The sequence below is a fragment of the Anomaloglossus baeobatrachus genome, chromosome 4 (genome assembly GCF_048569485.1).
Source record: "Anomaloglossus baeobatrachus isolate aAnoBae1 chromosome 4, aAnoBae1.hap1, whole genome shotgun sequence".
Lineage (NCBI taxonomy): Eukaryota > Metazoa > Chordata > Amphibia > Anura > Aromobatidae > Anomaloglossus > Anomaloglossus baeobatrachus.
In genome coordinates this window covers 599,700,340-599,712,845 of record NC_134356.1, presented here as the reverse complement: position 1 = coordinate 599,712,845, position 12,506 = coordinate 599,700,340, and positions in this window count along the sequence as shown.

Here is a 12,506-nt window from a genome sequence, read left to right as displayed (position 1 = left end):
CAGCATTTTCAGTTGACAGGCGGGTGCGTTTATCTGTAATGATTCCACCTGCGGCACTAAAAACACGCTCTGACAAAACGCTAGCAGCAGGGCAGGCCAGGACTTCCAAGGCGTAGAGAGCCAATTCATGTCACGTGTCCAGCTTGGATACCCAATAATTGTAAGGCACAGAGAAATGTCGGAGTACAGTTGTTCGATCTGCAAGGTACTCCTTCAGCATCTGGGCAAACTTAGGATTTCTTGTGGCACTACCCCGCACCTCAGGGGCTGTGGTACGTGAGGGGCTGAGAAAACTGTCCCACATCTTAAAGACTGTTCCCCTACCTCTGGCGGATTGGACTTGTGCCTCTCTCGGCTGTACGCCTCGGTTGTTCACTGATTCATGACCTATGCCGCTAGCGTTTTGTGAGGGGAATGCTTTGCCTACTTCCGTGACTATGGCCTTCTGGAACTGCTGCATTTTGCCTGACCTCTCCGCCTCGGGAATAAGAGACATAAAGTTCTCCTTTTAGCGTGGGTCTAACAGTGTTACCAACCAGTAATGATTGTCGGCCAAGATGTTCTTAACGCGAGGGTCACGAGACAGGCAGCTTACCATAAAGTCAGCCATGTGTGCCAGACTCTTAACAGCCATCACTTCAGTATCCTGACCAACACGATGACTGAACATGCTGTCCTCCTCCTCCTCCTCCTCCTCATCATCTACCCTGTCCTCTGGCCAGCCACGCTGAACCGAGGATATGACTGCATGTCATATCCTCAATTTGGCCAGAGAGTTGCTCCATGTCTTCATCCTCCTCCTCGTCATAGTCCTCCACTGCACGTTGTGATGAGACGAGGCTGGGCTGTGTGTTATCATCACCCACACCCACTACTGTTTCTTGCTCAAACTCATCGCGCTCCGCCTGCAATGCATCATGGTTGTTTTTTGAGCAGAGACCATTTTAGAAGGCAGAGAAGCGGTATGGTGACGCTAATAATGTCGTCATCGCCGCTCACCATCTTGGTGGAGTCCTCAAAGTTTTGGCGGATGGTGCATAGGTCGGACATCCATCTCCACTCCTCAGGTGTTATGTGTGTAGTTTGACCCATTTCCCGACGGCTTAGGTGATGCAGGTACTCAACAACTGCCCTCTTCTGCTCACATATCCTGACCAACTTGTGCAGAGTTGAATTCCAACGTGTGGGGACATCACACACCAGTCTGTGTGCCGGAAGATGCAAACGGCGTCTTAAGCCGGCAAGGCCGGCTGAAGCAGTAGGTGACTTTCGAAAATGTGCAGACAGGCGGCGAACTTTTACCAGCAGATCAGACAGCTCTGAGTATGACTTTAGAAACCGCTGAACCACGAGGTTGAGCACATGGGCCACGCATGGAACATGTGTCAGCTGGCCTCGCCTCAAAGCCGCCACAAGGTTCCGGCCATTGTCACACACGACCTTTCCTGGCTTTAGGTTCAGAGTTGTGAGCCAGTGATCTGCCTGCTGTTTCAGAGCTGTCCACACCTCTTCTGCATTGTGGGGTTTGTCACCTATGCAGATTAGCTTCAGCACTGCCTGTTGCCGCTTCGCCGAGGCAGTGCTGCAGTGCTTCTGTGTCGCCCTGGACAAGCCAGGGGCCACTGAGCACAACACTTAAACACCCCACACTCCCTGCAGGCATATCATAGTCAAAACACAAAATCCTTGTTGCCTTCCCCAGGGGCTGTTGTCCACACCAGGGTGTGGAGCCAGGCGGTTGGTCTCCACCCACCGAGGAGGAGGGAAAACACAGGCAGTGAGAGTTAAGCTAAGGAAGTGGAAGGAGGAAAGTAGTAGAGAGGAGAAAAGTGACAGCAAAGAGCCTGAAGTTGGTCCGGGTGTGTGGCCCGGACAGGACAGCAAGGTTGGCAGGATGTGGTGACCGTCTGCAGTGGAGGCCGATTGGAGTCTGCCGTAAGGACCATGGACGGGTGGTGACCCGGCCGTACCGGACCGGTATGCAAAGAGAAGCCAGCACCATTGGCAGAGGACTTTCGGATCCCGGCAAGGCTTGGTGTCGCCGTGAATTTGCCAAATCCGTTAGTGAAGGGAACCTCAGGGTTTCCAAACAGCCAAGTCCAGATAGAAGGCAACCGTACAACCGTGAAGGGGAGACACAGCCACCGCCAAGGGCAACCGTCTCCCAGGGCCAGCGCCTGTGGGCAAAAGGGGCTCCTCCGGCCCATATCCAGGTCGGGGAGCGGGTTACCGTTGGGAAACCATCACTACCAACACTTAACTTAGGTGCAGGGAGAGACAGTCATCACTAACCTGCAGGGAGGAACAACCGCAGCCGTCCGAGTGACCCGTCCATCCAGCCACTTGTTTAACCGTGAACTGTGTCATCATCATTGGGCTGAGTGAGTACCTCCGTGCCGTGCGGCACAGCGCTGCCCCTGCGACCCTGCACCTCATCAGGCCCCGCAACCCGCCTGTCATCCATGTCTACCCCATCACCAGGCCCCGGGACAACCAACCCCCCTACCCACGGAGGGGAGAAATAACAACAAAGCTGCTCCCTGTCACAGGCTCCCGGGATCCCCGTCCAGAGCAGCGGTGGTGTCCACACAATCACCACAACCGTGGGTGGCGTCACGGACAATATCCCCAAAACCCAAACCACCCCTTTTCACTCACGGGCGAGTAGCGCCGCTCGAGTCCCCGGGATCCGGCCATCGCTCGAGCCAACGAGCAGCAGCAGCCGTAGAGCAGCGTCAGCCGGACCCGAGCAGTGGGAGAGCGCACCGTCCCCTCCTCCGCCCGGGACACTTCCAGCTTGGGACTGGTGTGGAGGGTAAAGTGGATCAGGATGCGCAGGAGGAGGAGGAGGCTGAGGAGCATGACATTCCGGAGCTGTAGAGTGTGTGTGAAACCCTGACTGAGGTAGGGCCTGCAAAACTTGGTGTGTGAAGGACGTGTTCCGTCCCTCGCTCAGACTGGGTCCCAGCTTGCACAATATTAACCCAGTGTGACGTCAACGAGATGTAGCGGCCTTGCCCACATGCACTTGTCCACGTGTCTGTGGTTAGGTGGACTTTGGCTGAAACAGCGTTGTTCAGGGCACGTGTGATGTTTTGTGACACGTGGTTATGCAATGCGGGGACGGCACACCGGGAGAAATAGTGGCGGCTGTGGACCGAGTAACGTGGGACAGCTGCCACCATCAGGTCGCGGAATGCTTCTGTCTCAACCAGCCTAAAAGGCAACATTTCCAGCGCAAGCAGTCGCGAAATGTTAGCATTTAGAACTGTGGCATGTGGGGTGTTGGCAGTGTATTTGCGCCTGCGTTCAAAGGTTTGCTGAATGGATAACTGAACGTTGCGCTGGGACAAGGACGTGCTTGATGATGGTGTTCTTTCTGCGTAGGCAACTGCAGGTGCAGGAGTGGAGGAGGCTTGTTCGCAGGCAGAATGGACAGGGGATTGGCTCGCATGCACAACCAGCGAAGACGTAGCAGTGACATCAGCAAGCACTGCTCCTCGACTCTGTTGTACTTCCCACAAAGTCGGGTGCTTGGCTGACATGTGCCTGATCATGCTGGTGGTGGTCAGGCTGCTAGTTTTGGTACCCCTGCTGATGCTGGCATGGCAGGTGTTGCAAATGGCCTTTTTAGAATCATCTGGAGCCAACTTAAAAAACTGCCAGTGTCAGAGTTCTGGGTTTTCCAGTTTTCTTTTGAAAGAGCTTGCCCTTTGTTAACATGGAGTTTTCTGTTCTGTTGCCCTACTTCCTGTCCATCTGTTTAAAAGCCGCCCCTAAAGCTTAGTCCAGTGCCTGAGTATACTGCTTCCTGTGTGCTCCTGCCCTGCTGCTTTTGGTTCCTGATTGTTATTCGGATCCTCTTGGAAAACAACCAACACCGACTCTGGACTTCATCTGGTATCATCTAGCTGTGCCCGGACTCCGTTTGCCGTCTTTGGTCGGCACTTCTGCCCGGTTCCTTCCGTTTAATACCACTCTGGACTAAACACGTCATCACGTATGGACATTTTTGGACTTACCTATTGCCCTTTTGTGTCCCGGCTGCTGCGCATTTAGGGCTTCTGGGGTGATTGCCAGACAGTCCCTGTATAGGGGTTCGCTCTTGGTGGTCTCCCTGGGGGAGTCCGGTGCGCGGTCCCGGGAATTCCCTTTCGCTCCGTCCCTGGAAGGTATTTCCTGTATTTATGTTCTACTGTGTTTTTGTTCCGTTTATGTACATATTTGCTGGTTGCATATTATAAACGTCTTGCACCAAGAACTCGTCTCTGGTTGTCATTGCCCTAACGCAATCGAAATCCTCAATACATACAATAGTATTACAGCCAGACTCGGGAAGACCTAACATTTGTACAGGCACCTTGTGTCGTGTTGTTCCGGGGAACAGTTGCCTGACGTCTGCCTGGGGCCACCACTCTGCTTCTTACTGCCTGTTGTGATGCTACGCCTCCCTCCCCCTGTGCACTGCTGTCCTCGCTCTGCATATCCTCCTGCCAGGTTGGGTCAGTTACTGGATCATCCACCACGTCGTCTTCCTCTTCCGCACCCTGCTCCTCCTCCTGACTTCCTGACAATTGTGTCTCATCATCGTCCACCCCTTGTTGAGACACGTTGCCAACTTCGTGAGAACGTGGCTGCTCAAATATTTGGGCATCTGTACATACAATCTCATCATGGCCCACTTCAACAGGAGCTGGCGAGAGGCCAGAATTTGTGAATGGAAACGTGAACGAACAGCTCTTCCGAGTGTCCAAGTGTGGGATCAGTAATGTCCGTGGACGTGTACTCGGCCTGGTGGTAGGAAGGAGGATCAGGTTCTGAAATGTGCGGTGCAGTATCACGGCTACTGACACTTGACCGTGTGGAAGACAGAGTGTTTGTGGTGGTGCCAATCTGACTGGAAGCATTATCCGCTATCCAACTAACAACCTGTTGACACTGGTCTTGGTTCAAGAGCGGTGTACTGCTGCGGTCCCCAAGAATTTGGGACAGGACGTGCGAGCGACTAGATGTGGGCCTTTGTTGTGGCGAAATTAGAGCTTGCACACAACCTCGGTCACTGCCTGCACCACCATCACGTCCACTTCCTTGTTCGTTGACAACGCCCTTGCGCATTTTGCAATGCTGTGCTGACGTGTATTCACTAGACTTGTGCGTTATATCCAAGTTTTTGCAAAACTCACACAAATGCAGCGGAAAGCTGCCACCAACAGGCACACACGTGCGGTTTTTAAATGCAAGCACGGAGGCACTAAGAACCTAACAGGTCTCTATCCAGGGACAACGTGGAGCCTCCCAATTTTTGGCTGCCCTGCCTAAGGGCTATACTACAATAGACCCACTTCCTTACAATGGGCACTTCAGGTTTACAGGCCCTCATGCACGTCTCTATCCAGGGACAACGTGGAGCCTCCCAATTTTTGGCTGCCCTGCCTAAGGGCTATACTACAATAGACCCACTTCCTTACAATGGGCACTTCAGGTTTACAGGCCATCATGCACGTCTCTATCCAGGGACAACGTGGAGCCTCCCAATTTTTGGCTGCCCTGCCTAAGGGCTATACTATAATACACCCACTTCCTTATAATGGGCACTTCAGGTTTACAGGCCCTCATGCACGTCTCTATCCAGGGACAACGTGGAGCCTCCCAATTTTTGGCTGCCCTGCCTAAGGGCTATACTACAATAGACCCACTTCCTTACAATGGGCACTTCAGGTTTACAGGCCATCATGCACGTCTCTATCCAGGGACAATGTGGAGCCTCCCAATTTTTGGCTGCCCTGCCTAAGGGCTATACTATAATACACCCACTTCCTTACAATGGGCACTTCAGGTTTACAGGCCCTCATGCACGTCTCTATCCAGGGACAACGTGGAGCCTCCCAATTTTTGGCTGCCCTGCCTAAGGGCTATACTACAATAGACCCACTTCCTTACAATGGGCACTTCAGGTTTACAGGCCCTCATGCACGTCTCTATCCAGGGACAACGTGGAGCCTCCCAATTTTTGGTTGCCCTGCCTAAGGGCTATACTATAATACACCCACTTCCTTACAATGGGCACTTCAGGTTTACAGGCCCTCATGCACGTCTCTATCCAGGGACAACGTGGAGCCTCCCAATTTTTGGCTGCCCTGCCTAAGGGCTATACTACAATAGACCCACTTCCTTACAATGGGCACTTCAGGTTTACAGGCCATCATGCACGTCTCTATCCAGGGACAACGTGGAGCCTCCCAATTTTTGGCTGCCCTGCCTAAGGGCTATACTATAATACACCCACTTCCTTACAATGGGCACTTCAGGTTTACAGGCCCTCATGCACGTCTCTATCCAGGGACAACGTGGAGCCTCCCAATTTTTGGCTGCCCTGCCTAAGGGCTATACTACAATAGACCCACTTCCTTACAATGGGCACTTCAGGTTTACAGGCCCTCATGCACGTCTCTATCCAGGGACAACGTGGAGCCTCCCAATTTTTGGCTGCCCTGCCTAAGGGCTATACTATAATACACCCACTTCCTTACAATGGGCACTTCAGGTTTACAGGCCCTCATGCACGTCTCTATCCAGGGACAACGTGGAGCCTCCCAATTTTTGGCTGCCCTGCCTAAGGGCTATACTACAATAGACCCACTTCCTTACAATGGGCACTTCAGGTTTACAGGCCCTCATGCACGTCTCTATCCAGGGACAACGTGGAGCCTCCCAATTTTTGGCTGCCCTGCCTAAGGGCTATACTATAATACACCCACTTCCTTACAATGGGCACTTCAGGTTTACAGGCCCTCATGCACGTCTCTATCCAGGGACAACGTGGAGCCTCCCAATTTTTGGCTGCCCTGCCTAAGGGCTATACTACAATAGACCCACTTCCTTACAATGGGCACTTCAGGTTTACAGGCCATCATGCACGTCTCTATCCAGGGACAACGTGGAGCCTCCCAATTTTTGGCTGCCCTGCCTAAGGGCTATACTATAATACACCCACTTCCTTACAATGGGCACTTCAGGTTTACAGGCCCTCATGCACGTCTCTATCCAGGGACAACGTGGAGCCTCCCAATTTTTGGCTGCCCTGCCTAAGGGCTATACTACAATAGACCCACTTCCTTACAATGGGCACTTCAGGTTTACAGGCCATCATGCACGTCTCTATCCAGGGACAATGTGGAGCCTCCCAATTTTTGGCTGCCCTGCCTAAGGGCTATACTATAATACACCCACTTCCTGACAATGGACACTTAATGTTTTGAGGCCCTCATGCACGTCTGTATGCAGGGGCATTGGTGAACCTCACAATTTTGGACTGCCCTGGCAAAGGAAAATACTACAAAGACTCAGTTCCTCAAAATGGGCACATTAGACTCAAGAGGCCTTCATGTACGTCTCTTCTCAGGGACATCGGAGTGCCACACAATGTTTTCACGTAAAATCTTTCATGTATTAATCTCAAAAAGTAACATACACCAGCTCTATCTCACTATTGGGTATGTGCCCTTAACATTTCCGCCATGAAAAATCATTTTGGGGTCATTTTGGAAGGTTTTCTGGTGAGTCCGTAAAAATGGCGTAAAACGCGGACAAAATTGTTCACAGCTGTGACTTTTCAGTGATAAATGCTTCAAGGGGTCTTCCCCATGCTGTTGCCATGTCATTTGAGCACTCTTCTGAGACTTTTGTGCCATTTTTAGGGTTTCTACATGCTGCCGGGGGGTCATTTCACAAAAATACTCGGGTCTCCCATAGGATAACATTGGGCTCGTTGCTCGGGCCGAGTACACGAGTATCTTGGGAGGCTCGGCCCGAGCTTCGAGCACCCGAGCTTTTTAGTACTCGCTCATCACTAGTAAACACGTCATGACGTTTGGTGGACTTACTGCGCACGCACGATCTCTATAAAGAAGTGCGGTTTTCAAATAGCCGGCACGGCACACACAGCTTGGCGTTCATCCATACTGGACGTATCGGGTAAGCATATAAGGATAAGGCTGCACATCAAACTCAGATAATGGTATAATGCCTCAAGCATATGGAAAAATATTGGAATATACAATGAAAAATGCTACTTGCTAATTTGAACATGTGAATAATGAATTGCATACCTGCCATGAAGTGCTCACTTCAGTTATCCTATCCTATCCTATTCAGTTATATGTAGTTTTTTTCTGAATGTGAACACAGCTCCGCCCCTTTCGGCCATGTTTTTTCCATCTCCTATATAAGAAAGTCCTTAGTTACCCCTCTCCACCCACAGCAGTTTTTAATTGCAATGCGATGACACACAGTTAGGGTCACAGAGGTAGGGACCCCAATATAGAGATATACCTTGACGAGGTCTTGGGGCTCAGTTACATTGATCAATGCAATTGCTAAATATCTCCTTTTTCCTAATATTCATGGCAGGTATGCAATTCATTATTCACATGTTCAAATTAGCAAGTAGCATTTTTCATTGTATATTCCAATATTTTTCCATATGCTTGAGGCATTATACCATTATCAAAGTTTGATGTGCAGCCTTATCCTTATTTGGTATGTATTTTTTGGCTTGCACTCATAATATATATATATATATTAGTGCTCACTTCAGTTATCCTATTCAGTTATATGTAGTTTTTTTCTGAATGTGAACACAGCTCCGCCCCTTTCGGCCATGTTTTTTCCAACTCCTATATAAGAAAGTCCTTAGTTACCCCTCTCCACCCACAGCAGTTTTTAATTGCAATGAGATGACACACAGTTAGGGTCACAGAGCTAGGGACCCCAATATAGAGATATACCTTGACGAGGTCTTGGGGCTCAGTTACATTGATCAATGCGATTGCTAAATATCTCCTTTTTCCTAATATTCATGGCAGGTATGCAATTCATTATTCACATGTTCAAATTAGCAAGTAGCATTTTTCATTGTATATTCCAATATTTTTCCATATGCTTGAGGCATTATACCATTATCTAAGTTTGATGTGCAGCCTTATCCTTATATGGTATGTATTTTTTGGCTTGCACTCATAATATATATATATTAGTACTCACTTCAGTTATCCTATTCAGTTGTATCGGGTAAGCAGACTGGACTTTGGATGCTGTTTATTCATTTTCTCTTGTATGGGCTGTAATCTATGACTATTGTTTTACAGTCCGTCCTTGGGGCAATTTTGTTGTCTGTCAGCCTTGATGTGACTACTGACATGATGTTAAGTACCTTATGAAGACTCCCCTGAAGATTATTGTATGAAACGCGTCGGGAGGTTACATACTACCGCTTTTTCACTTGAGCAAACGAATGGTATTTATGTAGGACCTGTGAAGGGTCACCTATGATTGAGCTCTGTACTTTTTTCCAATTTGACATGCCCTTGGAAGCACGGTAAGACCGTTTTCCTTTTTCTGATTCATGGTTGCAGTTGATCTGAGGGATTTACTGTTGCAGCAGGTCTGACGTGACAACCATAGATTTTGCTGTGTTTCTCTGAATGCAGGTACTCTGTGTGACTTGTTTTCATACTTTCTGCATTTTGTGCCTGGTGTTCATTTTGAGGCTGTAGCCATCCTGTGTATGGCCCAAAGGAACATTTTTTATTCTTTTATAGTGGCAGTCCACTTTTAATGTATACCCATTAAAGGTTATGTGTTAGGAGTTTTTTTTCTCTGGCTATTTGCCCCCCCCCCCCCCCCCCCGCTGCTATTTACTGCTCTCCATCTCTAGGGGGAATTTTGAAGGTAATTGCTATATTCCTGTATCGGTGCCGATAAATGGCAGGATTTCTTTCCTCTGACCTCGATACTAGACAGTGGGCTAACGAGGCCAGGGAGGTCTTCTCGGACAGGACTTTAACTCTTAAGAAATATACACCTACATTGAATGGGGCCTTCAAGGACCTCACTAAGGTCTATAAAGAAAGGATCATATCGTGGTCGGAGGTCCAGACTTTAGAGAACTATTTAAAGGAGAAGATAGTGCCACGTCACTTGAGGATTACCCTGCAGCCGGGGTTTAGATTTAAGAACGCTGACTTTCTTGCGAAATGGGAAAAAGAGGTTACCGAGAGCTCTCTCAAACTTATGAAGCTGTTGCTTGATGAGGAGAGGATAAATTTGGTTAGCCTTGAGGAATCCCTGAAAGAAAATATTGAGATTACAAAAAAGTTTTCTGGGAAGGCGGAGTTTCAGATCAAGGAACTAGCCCTCCAAGGGGTTATTGAAAAGTTCCAGTACAAACTTAAGGAAAGAAAACATAGATTCTTTATCAGAGATTTACAGGATTTCAAGGATAATAGAGTCTATGTTTTCACAAATAACCGTGGGGTGAGAACTAATGAAACCGATATCTCATCCACGGATCCTGAACTATCTGACAACGAGGGTGGTAATAACTTTCGCCTGCAGCAGCGTTTTAAGAAATCCGGCGGCAGAGGTAGACCCGGGGGGAGAGGAGCAGCACAGGCCACAGGAAGGGGCAGTTTTTTAGACAGTCAGTATTTTCTGAGAAGCAAGAACCATCAATATCCACCAGTATGAAAGCTCCTCAGATAATCAATTTGTCCTCTAAGACCTTGAATGAGACTGAGTTAAGGGTCTTGAATAAAGGACTCTCATTTGTACCTACTACCAATTTTGAGGAATTCAGAGCTATCAAAGACCTGCACCTCTTTGCTAGACTCCTTAAATGGAAGATTTTTCATGGAAGGGAAGCAGAGAAATCTGCCAATGAGCTGGGTATTCCTGAAGATTTGTTACAGGATGTACGTTTTTTATACCATCTTGATGATAGAAATCCCAATGATTGGGGTGAAGGTCCCTTCACCAGCCTTAAAAATAAAAGCACTAGAGTGCCACCCAATACCTCTACAGTGGATGTTGTGGACGTTTTCGTTAATCTGGTAACAGAAGACATAAAAAGAGGTTGTAAATCGTGGGGCGCACAGTTTAATCTTACTAAGGTTGAAATGGATAGCCTTCGGGCTTTGGAACGGGACTCCAGTATCACCATTAAGCCCTCCGACAAAGGGGGTAATGTGGTGATACTGGACTCCCAGGCGTACAAGAATATCTGTATACGGTTTTCTATTATTACCGGGTATTTCCGGTTTTGTATGTTATACATTAGCTTGCATTCCAGGCTTTTGTTGATGACGTCGGCGGCGCATCCTTGCTGATGCGGCCGATGTTACCGTCGCGACGTTGTTTCCGGCATGGTGCATGCTGGGTAAACACGTCATGACGTTTGGTGGACTTACTGCGCATGCGCGGTCTCTAGAAAGAAGCGCGGTTTTCAAATAGCCGGCGCGGCACACACAGCTTGGCGTTCATCCATGCTGGACGTATTGGGTAAGCAGACTGGACTTTGGATGCTGTTTATTCATTTTCTCTTGTATGGGCTGTAATCTATGACTATTGTTTTACAGACCGTCCTTGGGGCAATTTTGTTGTCTGTCAGCCTTGATGTGACTACTGACATGATGTTAAGTACCTTATGAAGACTCCCATGAAGATTATTGTATGAAACGCGTCGGGAGGTTACATACTACCGCTTTTTCACTTGAGCCAACGAATGGTATTTATGTAGGACCTGTGAAGGGTCACCTATGATTGAGCTCTATACTTTTTTCCAATTTGACATGCCCTTGGAAGCACGGTAAGACTGTTTTCCTTTTTCTGATTCATGGTTGCAGTTAATCTGAGGGATTTACTGTTGCAGCAGGTCTGACGTGACAACCATAGATTTTGCTGTGTTTCTCTGAATGCAGGTACTCTGTGTGACTTGTTTTCATACTTTCTGCATTTTGTGCCTGGTGTTCATTTTGAGGCTGTAGCCATCCTGTGTATGGCCCAAAGGAACATTTTTTATTCTTTTATAGTGGCAGTAAACTTTTAATGTATACCCATTAAAGGTTATGTTTTAGGAGTTTTTTTTCCTCTGGCTATTTGCCCCCCGCTGCTATTTACTGCTCTCCATCTCTAGGGGGAATTTTGAAGGTAATTGCTATATTCCAGATATTGAGCTCGACCTCCAGCTATCGTGTTGCGCCTCTGTCTCACCAACTCCACCGATCGTCTCCTGCTTCTTTCAGTCAGGCTGGTCCTAACTAAGGAAGCTCTAAAGCACTCTCCTTATCGACCGTTCTGTGATGTGTCCCAGACTATTCTGAGGTACAAACTGTGTGTTCCTTACCCAGGATGAGTATTGCACCTTAAGTCAAATGCAATACCCTGTGGTGAATGAGCCTTAGGGGCGCCACAAAATCAATGGCTGGAAGGGCTAAAAAAACGCAGGACAGAAATGCACAAAGAACTGACATGCTGCAGTTTTTTTGGCGAACCAACACTGCAGGCAAAATAAAGCAACATGCTCACAGCATTTATGAATTCTCATAGACTTTGCTTGGATATGGAAAGACATGCAGGTTTGGGCAACAAACTGCACCAAAAAAGCATCAAAAACGCAGCATGTTCATGGAGCCTCATTCTTCTTACAAGAAGACCATTTCTTGTTCAGG